This window comes from Phacochoerus africanus, chromosome 8 (genome assembly GCF_016906955.1).
Source record: "Phacochoerus africanus isolate WHEZ1 chromosome 8, ROS_Pafr_v1, whole genome shotgun sequence".
NCBI classification, from domain to species: domain Eukaryota; kingdom Metazoa; phylum Chordata; class Mammalia; order Artiodactyla; family Suidae; genus Phacochoerus; species Phacochoerus africanus.
In genome coordinates, this window is record NC_062551.1 from 74,659,316 (window position 1) to 74,668,625 (window position 9,310).

Here is a 9,310-nt window from a genome sequence, read left to right on the forward strand (position 1 = left end):
AGAGCATGACGTCCACTGCATGATGAGTGGGGATCTGCCAGTCAGGTGCTGTTCCAGAGCATTCCAGGTGCTTGCTCTCTGAGTGGGGCATTTGCATGTTGCTGGGGGTGCGAGAAGGGGCGAGGATGAGACCCAGTCCAGGGTAGGACCAAGTCGGAAAGGACCTCCTGGGCTGTGTGCAGAGGGTGGGACTGAAACCCTGAAGGCAATGGCCAGGTGCAGGAACCCCAAGCCCTGGTGGAATTCCGGAGCCGGGAACCAGAACACATTGAGTGCAACTGCCTATTCGCACAGAAGTGGAGACTAGAGCCCAGAGAGGGTGTGCGTCCTGCCAGGCTCACACAGTGGTAGCATCATGCCCAGGTGTCCTGACTTCCAGAACAGGGCTTTCCCACCCCCTCTAGCTGTCTCCGTGATCTCCCAAGACCTGCTTGTGGACCCAGGCAGGTGTCTGCAAACATCTCAAGGTGGAGGAGCCAAGGATGTGGGTGGAAGAATTAGGTCAGTGTTTTGAACAGGCTGACCCAGGGCGAGGATCCCCTCAGGGGAGGGGAAGGCGGGTGAGCTTCCTGCAGGGGTGAGAGTTTACTTTTGCCCCGAGGGACGAAGTGAGTCACGGGAGCAAGGCTCACACTTCCTCCTTCCTCTGGGCTTTGAGCTCAGCACCTTGGGGGGGAGGCGCAGCCTGGGTTCCTGGGGGTGGCCCTCCTCCTGGCAGGTCCAGGCTCAGGGTGCCAGCTGTCTGCACTCCCCTGACTCCTCCACACTCCCTTTCTGAGGCCCTGGTAAGTTTCCATTTGGGCCTGACTCATTCTCCACCCATCACGTGGACCTGGGCTGCAGGCGGTCACAGCCTTCCCTCTGCCTGCCCGCTCTGAGCACAGCCCTCCCCCTCCCGCCCCCAGCCATGTCCCCTCCCCTGTCCACAGAAGGATTCCAGGTAGCAAAGAACCTGTGGCTGCCCAGCCAGTGGAACAAAGTAATGACTGCAGGGACAGCCTCTTGGGAGACCAGGTCACCAGGGAGCTCCTGGACAGAGGACCAGAGATAATGTCCCCAGTGGCTGTCACTGATTGAAGACCTACCATGTGGCAGTGCTAATGTAGCAAACAGCTCCAGGGGCAGAATCATCGATGTCCCCATTTCACTGAGAAAAGGGTCCACAGTCAAGGGGAGTGGATGACCTTGATATTGAGCAGCATCAAGGGCCCACTCAGGACTCAGGTCATGGATTTAAAGGAGGATGGGGGAGTTCCTGTCTTGGCGCAGCGGAAACGAATCCGATTGGGAACCATGAGGTTGCGGATTCAACCCCTGGCCTTACTCAGTGGGTTAAGGATCTGGCATTGCTGTGGCTGGCATGAAGGCCGGCAGCTGTAGCTCCGATTCAACCCCAGCCTGGGAACCTCCATATCCAGCGGATGAGGCCCTAAAAAGCCAAAATAAATAAAGTGGGATGGGAGCGGCCGGGGAGGGGGAGTTCTCTTGCGGCACCAGGGGTTAAGGATCCAGCGTTGTCACTGCAGTGGCTCGAATGGCTGCTTTGATGTGGGTTTGATCCCTGGCCTGGGAACTTTCATATGCCATGGTTGGGGCCCCCAAATAAATACATAACTAACGTGGGATGGGGCGCTGGCAAGGTGGCCTGTTTTCCTCCAGCCACATCCAGCTGCCCAGGAGCAGAGTGAGCAGAGGGCTGGGTTTGACGATAGTGTTGGGATTTTGCCAGGGGTGAGGAAGGTTGTGGAAGCAGTCAGTGCCTGGGTAGCAAGGGCAGTGAGGAAAGTGGCGGGGGGACAGGGAACAGGGGACGGGGTCGGGGGGAGGTGGCTGCAGTTGGGGCACCAGAGGGAAGGAAGGAGGTGAGGGCAGAGGTCGTTCAGTGGAAATTATGGAGGCGGTGCAGGCCCTGGTCACAGGGCTCTGAACACTCTGCTCTCAGGATGTGAGGTGTGTCCTCAGCCCACAGGACTGAATATTTATGGTGTGAATAAGTGGCTCCACGTGGGGGAATCTGGGGTGCGGTGACTTAAAGGATATTTTACTTTCCTCCTTCTACTGTGTTTTTTTAATAACAGTTTTATTGAGCTATAATTTACATACCATGAAATTTAGCCTTTTCAAGATTTGAGGGTTTTTTAACTGTAGTTTTGGCATATTCATAGAATTGCACAGCCATCACCATGATCTAATTTCAGAACATTTGATGACCCCAAAAAGAAACTCCATACGTCATTTCCCCATCCCCTCCACCCCCTGGCAACCACTAATCTACTTTCCCATGGGTTTGCATATTTTGGACATTTCTATAAATGGAATCATACAGTACATTGCCTTTTGTGCCTGCCTCCTTTCATTTAGTGTTTTCTTTTTTTCTTTTCTTCTCTCTCTCTCTCTCTCTTTTTTTTTTTTTTTTTTGGTTTTCTTAGGGCTGCACTTGCGGTGTATGGAAGTTCCCAGGTCAGGGGTTGAATCAGAGCTGCAGCTGCCAGCCTCCACAGCCACAGCAACTCCAGGTCTGAGCCTCAGCTGCGACCTACACCACAGCTCACGGCAACACCAGATACTTAACCCACTGAGTGAGGCCAGGGATCGAACCCGCAACTTCACGGTTCTTAGTCGGATTCATATCCACTGCGCCACAGTGGGAACTCCCAAGAAATCAATATTTTAAAAAATTCTTCTGGAGTTCCTGTTGTGGCTCAGCAGGTCAAGAACCTGACATAGTGTCCATAAGGGTGTGGATCCATCCCTGGCCTTGCTCAGTGGGTTAAGAATCCAGCGTTGAGGAGTTCCCGTTGTGGCTAGTGGGTTACGAACCTGACTAGTATTCATGAGGATGTGGGTTTGACCCCTGGCCCCACATGGTGGGTTAAGGATCCAGCATTGCCGGGAGCTGTGGTGGGTGTCACAGGTAGGGCTCAGGTCCTGCGTTACTCTGGCTGTGGCATGGGCCAGCAGCTGTGGTTCCAATTCAACCCCTAGCCTGGGAACTTTCGTATGCTGCAACTGTGGCTCTAAAAAGCCAGGAGAGAAAAAAAAAAAAAAAAAAAGAATCCAGCCTTGACATAAACTGAAGCATAGGTCACAGATATGGCTTGGATCCCACATTGCTGTGGCTGTGACATAGGCCGGCAGCTGCAGCTCCAATTCAACCCCTAGCCTAAGAACGTCCCTATGCCCCAGGGGAGGCCGTAAATTAAAAAAAAAAACAAGGAGTTCCCCTCGTGGCGCAGTGGTTAACGAATCCGACTAGGAACCGTGAGGTTGCGGGTTCAGTCCCTGCCCTTGCTCAGTGGGTTGACGATCCGGTGTTGCCGTGAGCTGTGGTGTAGGTTGCAGACGCGGCTCGGATCCCACGTTGCTGTGGCTCTGGCATAGGCCGGTGGCTACAGCTCCGATTCAACCCCTAGCCTGGGAACCTCCATATGCCGCGGGAGCGGCCCAAGAAATAGCAACAACAACAACAAATAAATAAATAAATAAAAAATAAATAAATAAACAAGAAATAATTTTTCTAAAAAGGTAAGCTTGAAAAAGAAATTAATTAATTAATTAAAAGATGAGCTTGGAGTTCCCTAGTAGCCTAGTGGGTTAAGGATCTGGTGTTGTCCCTGCTGTGGCTTGGGTCCCTGCTGTGGCACAGGCTGGGTCCCTGGCCTGGGAACTTCCGAATGCCACAGCCAAAAAATAAAAATGAATAAGTAAAATTTAAAAGTGAGCTAAATCTGTAGAAATAAAATAACAGACCAAAATTTGAGACAGGGAAGAGGTAAGGACGGGTTGGGAGCCGAGACTGAGGCTACCACCTGTTTGGTGTGTGACTTTGAGCAAATTAGCGCCCTTTTTAGGGCCTAGCCTCTGAAATCGGGGTGGGGCAGGGGCGGGCAGAGCAGCGGCGGGCAGGGCAGCGGCTGAGGGCTGAGATGGAATGACATCTTTTCAAGGCCCACCCAAACCTGACAGCGCCTGGTCTTGAAGCAAGCCAGGTTTCCACCCCTGGTGAGAGAAATAGATTAAGGAGATGATCTGGTCTTTGAGCTCTCTCCCGGAAAGAATAAATAACCTGAACTTGAAGGCCACGTTCAACCCAGAAGAATGTTTTGGGGCACTCCCTCTCCAATTCCTAATCGAGATGAAGCGATATTTAGTTCTACCTGCCCTTTGTCTTCCACGCTAAACCAATGCTTCTCAAACCAAAATGTCCATGAGAAATCAGGGGTGGGGGGGTGAGGGAGTGGGTGGAGGGGATGAAAAAGAAATCCTGGGGGTCTTGTTCATTTGCAAATGCTGCATCCATAGGTCTGCGGTGGGGACCTGAGATTCTGCAATTCTTTTTTTTTTCCTTTTTTTTGAAGGGGTCAGGGGTCACACCCATGGCATATGGAAGCTCCCAGGCTAGGGGCTGACTTAGAGCTGCAGCTTCTGGCCTGCGCCACGATCACAGCAGTGCCAGATCCCAGCCTCATCTGCAACTTATACCACAGCTCACAGCAACTCCAGATCCTTAACCCACTGATCAGGGCCAGGGGTCGAACCCGCCTCCTCATGGATACTAGTTAGGTTGTTACCACTGAGCCACGTGGGGAACCCCAGATTCTGAATTCCAAAGTGTTCCCAGGTGACATCAAATAGCTGGTCCCCTGAGCACAACTTAAGTAGCAAGGCTTTAGTCCTCCTACACAAGGGAATGGAATCATACTTTCCAACTCTGTCATTAGCATTTTTTTTTTTTTTTTCTTTGGCCTCACCCACAGAATGTGGAAGTTCCCAGGCAAGCGATCAAACCCATGCCACAGCAGTGACCCAAGTCACTGCAGGAACAACACCAGATCCTTAACCTGCTTTGCCAAAAGAGAACAGACATTTTGTTCTTTCACTCATCACTATACCTGTCCCGGGAAGAGTATGAAGGAGAAAGATGTCATTTCATCCTTGCAATACCCTGTGAGAGAAGTTCCCCATGTGGTGAGCCAGGATTAGTGGTGGCTCTGCAGCACAGAGACACAGGTAGGATCCCTGGCCTGGCATGGTGAGTTAGGGATCCAGAGTTGCCACAGCTGTGGCTTAAATCGCAGCCGTACCTCATATCTGCTCCCTGGCCTGGGAACTCCATATACTGAGGGGTGGCTGAAAAAAAAAAATAATAACCCTCTGAGACTAGATGGTCATTACCATTTTGCAAATGAGGGAGATATGCTGGAGTCACCTTTCAGACTTGGATTCGGAAACAGCTGCTAGCCCCAGATAGAAAAGGGATTTAAGATACCCAAGCTGGAGTTCCTGTTGTGGCACAGCGGAAACAAATCCAACTAGCATCCGTGAGGATGTGGGTTCGATCCCTGGCCTCACTCAGTGGGTTAAGGATCTGGTGTTGCCGTGAGCTGTAGTGTAGGTTACAGATGCAGCTGGGATCCTGAGTTGCTGTGGCTGTGGTGTAGGCTGGCAGCTGTAGCCATGATTTGACCCCTAACCTGGGAACTTCCATATGCTGCAGGTGCGGCCCTAAAAATCAGGTAGGGGAGGGCTCCAACCCCTAGGATCTGCTTGACAGACATGCAGATTTATATAACAAAGATATCCTTGTACCAGCATTTTACAACAGAGAAAAGCACTGAACTCCATTTCACATCCTGGAATTGCTAAAAGATGACATAAAACAGGAGTTCCCTGGTGGCCTAGAGGTTAAGGATTCTGCATTGTCAATGCAGCAGCTCGGGTTGCTGCTGTGGTACCGGTTTGATCCCTGGCCTGGGAACTTCCACATGCCATGGGCATGGCCAAAACTACAAACAAACAAAACAAAAAAAACCCCCAAAAACAAAACATTGCTTTCCTGTTAGCTTGGCTTTCATTATTAACCTCTAAGCCACCAGGGAACTCCCATGACTACTTGTTAATTTCTTTTTTTATTCTTTTCTTTCTTTTTTGGGGGGGCCATGCTGTATGCAAGGTCCCAGGCCTGGGATCAAATCCATGCCACAGTAGCAACACGAGCCGTTGTGGTGACAGTGTTGGATCCTTAACCTGCTGTGTTCGTTTCTTGTCTATGTCTGTCCCATCCACTTCTTTGAAGACAACCACATTGCTGTGTCCCTAACTTCTGAGCAGGGATTCAATAAATATTTGTTGAATGAACGAACTGAAATATTCTGAGGTTTTTTTTTACTTGAGATAACAAAAAGTTGCACAATGTTATGTGTAGGATGATTCCATTTATTTATTTATTCCTTTTTTTTTTTGTCTTTTCTAGGGCCACACCTGTGGCATATGGAGGTTCCCAGGCTAGGGGTCCAATCGGATCTGTAGCCTCTGGCCTACACCAGAGCCACAGCAACGCAGGTCCTTAACCCACTGAGCGAGGCCAGGGATTGAACCTGAAACCTCGTGGTTCCCAGTAGGATTCGTTAACCACTGAGCCACGACAGGAACTCCTTTTTTTTTTTTTTTTGGTCTTATTTACTGCTTTTTAGGGCCACACTCATGGCATGTGGAGGTTCCCAGGCTAGGGGTCAAATAGGAGCTGTAGCCGCCAGCCTACGCCACAGCCACAGCAATGCCAGATCTGAGCCATGTCTTTGACCTACACCACAGCTCACAGCAATGCCGGATCCTTAACCCACTGAGCGAGGCCAGGGATCAAACCCACAACCTCATGGCTCCCAGTCAGATCCATTAACCACTGCACCATGACAGGAACTCCTATAAGGATGTTTATTCTAGCATTATTATTATTATTTTGGCTGCAACCCTGGCATGCAGAAGTTCCTGGGCCAGGAATCAAACCTGAGCCACAGCTGTGACCCAAGTCAGTGCAGTGACAACACCAGATCCTTGACCTGCTGTGCCACAAGAGAACTCCCAACAATATGTATTTAAAAATGGATAAATGGGAGTTTTTTGGCCATGCCTGTGATGGAATGTCCTGGGTCAGGAATCAAACGTGTGCCACACCAGCAACCCAAGCCACGGCAGTGACAAGCCCAGATCCTTAATCCAATGAGGCACAAGGGAACTCCCAACATTATTTATAAGTGCCAAAAAATTGGAAATTATCATTTGTCAATTTTATTTTTTTAATTTTTAATTTTTTTTTGTCTTTTGTCTTTTTAGGACAAAATTTTTTACAATGAACGTTATAGTGGACTGAATATTTGTCGTCCCCCAAAATTCCTGTGTTGAAATCCTAACCCTCAAGGTGATATTAGCAGGTGGGATCTTTAGGAGATGACTAGTTCAGGACGTTGGAACACTCACATGGGATTAACGCCCTTATAAAAGAGATCCCAGAGATACGTCTCAGCCCTTCCACAATGTCAGGACACAACAAAAAGATGGCCATCTATGAATGAGGAAGTAGGTCCTCACCAGATACTAAATCTGCCAGAGCCTTGACCTTAAACTTCCCAGTCTCCAAAACTGTGAGCTAATTAATTTCTGTTGTTTATAAGCCACCCAGCCTAGGGTACTTTGTCACAGCAGCCCACATGGACTAAGACAAACACGCACTTGCATAATGGAAACAAAAACCAACAAGAGGGTGATGTGTAGGCTAGCTGGCTCATACTCCACAGAGCAGTGAGCCAGAGGCTCCCTCGGCCCACAGCCCACCATCCAGGTGCCACGGCACCTGCCGAGCCTATTTTGTTTTCCCTTCTCCCACACCTCAGGTGACCAGTGGAACAGTACCAAGTGGGGAATAGGTGATCCGCTTTAGAGACCAAATGCCAGCTCTCCCTGCTGTCTCCTTAGGGACAAAAGTCAGGAGCCCTGCTGATGCTGGGGCTTGTCCTTCAAATTGGTCCATCCCCTCCCAACATCTGGGCTTGTCTCTCTCTCTCTGTTTCAGGCTTCATGGGCTATGAACTCATACTGACTGCACACTCAAGACAGCATAAACAAAAGCCTGGATGGGAGAGAGCAGGGCTGTGTTCTCAGAGGAATCTGGGGAGATAACTCTAAGTTCCAACTTCTAAGTCTGCTTCTTTCTGTTGGGTGATTCACCTGCCTCATTATACCATACAAGTGAGACGACATGGTGGCAAACTTCTCTTTGGTAACAATCTCCTGGACAAACATTAACGCAGCCATGGACAGAGTGTTAGGACTTGTTCTTGCCTTCAAGGACCAGGCAATACATAATTACAAGTTCAAAAGAGACAAATGGCTCCAAATTACAGTTCTGTAGGGATCAAGAGGGCCCTTGAATACTTCCATTCTGTGGGGGGTCGGGGGGGGGGCGATTCCATTTCATTACCAAATGAAGAGATGCCGAAATAGGTTCACAGAAATTATAGTACATTCCAAATGTTTGCATTAAACAAACTGTTTTAAGACACATGCACATGGAGTTCCCATTGTGGCTCAGTGGTAACGAACCCAACCTGACTAGTATCCGTGAGGATGAAGGTTCGATCTTTGGCCCTGCTCAGTGGGTTAATGATCAGGTGTTGTTGTGAGCTGTGGTGTAGGTCACAGACTCAGCTCAGACTTGACATTGCTGTGTCTGTGACGTAGTCTGGCAGTTGCAGCTCTGATTAAACCCCCAGCCTGGAAACTTTCATGTGCCATGAGTGCATCCCTTAAAAAAATAAAATAAAATAATTAAAAAAAAAAAGGCAAACACGGAGTTTCCATCGTGGTTCAGTGATTAATGAATCCAAGTAGAAACCACGAGGTTATAGGTTCAATCCTGGCCTTGCTCAGTGGGTTAAGGATCCAGCATTGCCGTGAGCTATGGTGTAGGTCGCAGACGTGGCTTGGATCCTGAGTTGCTGTGGCCCTGGTGTAGGCCGGCGGTAGGCCGGCGGCTACAGCTCCAATTAGACCCCTAACCTGGGAACCTCCATATGCCGCAGGAATGGCTCTAGAAAAGGCAAAAAAAAAAAAAAAGAAAGAAAAAAGAAAGAAAGAAAGAAAAGGCAAACGCATATCACAAAGCAATTGTATTAGTCTACTAGTCGCAAGTTGATGGGAATTATAAAAATATTCATGCACGACAGGCCACAGGCTGCCTGGGAATGGGACACAATTTCAAAGCTGTCTTATGAATATCTTCTTTTGCCCCTGCCTGAGAATATCAGCCAGAGCAGGAAATGTTTGGTACTGACCCCTGAATGATTGTTCTCTGACACACTACACGCTTGGTTTTCATCTCTACACATCTCCATCAGAAATAGTCTTATTTGAGAGTAGTTGCCGTCATGGCTCAGTGGTTAATGAATCCAACTAGGAACCATGAGGTTGTGGGTTCTATCCCTGGCCTTGCTCAGTGGGTTAAGGATCCGGCATTGCCGTGACCTGTGGTGTA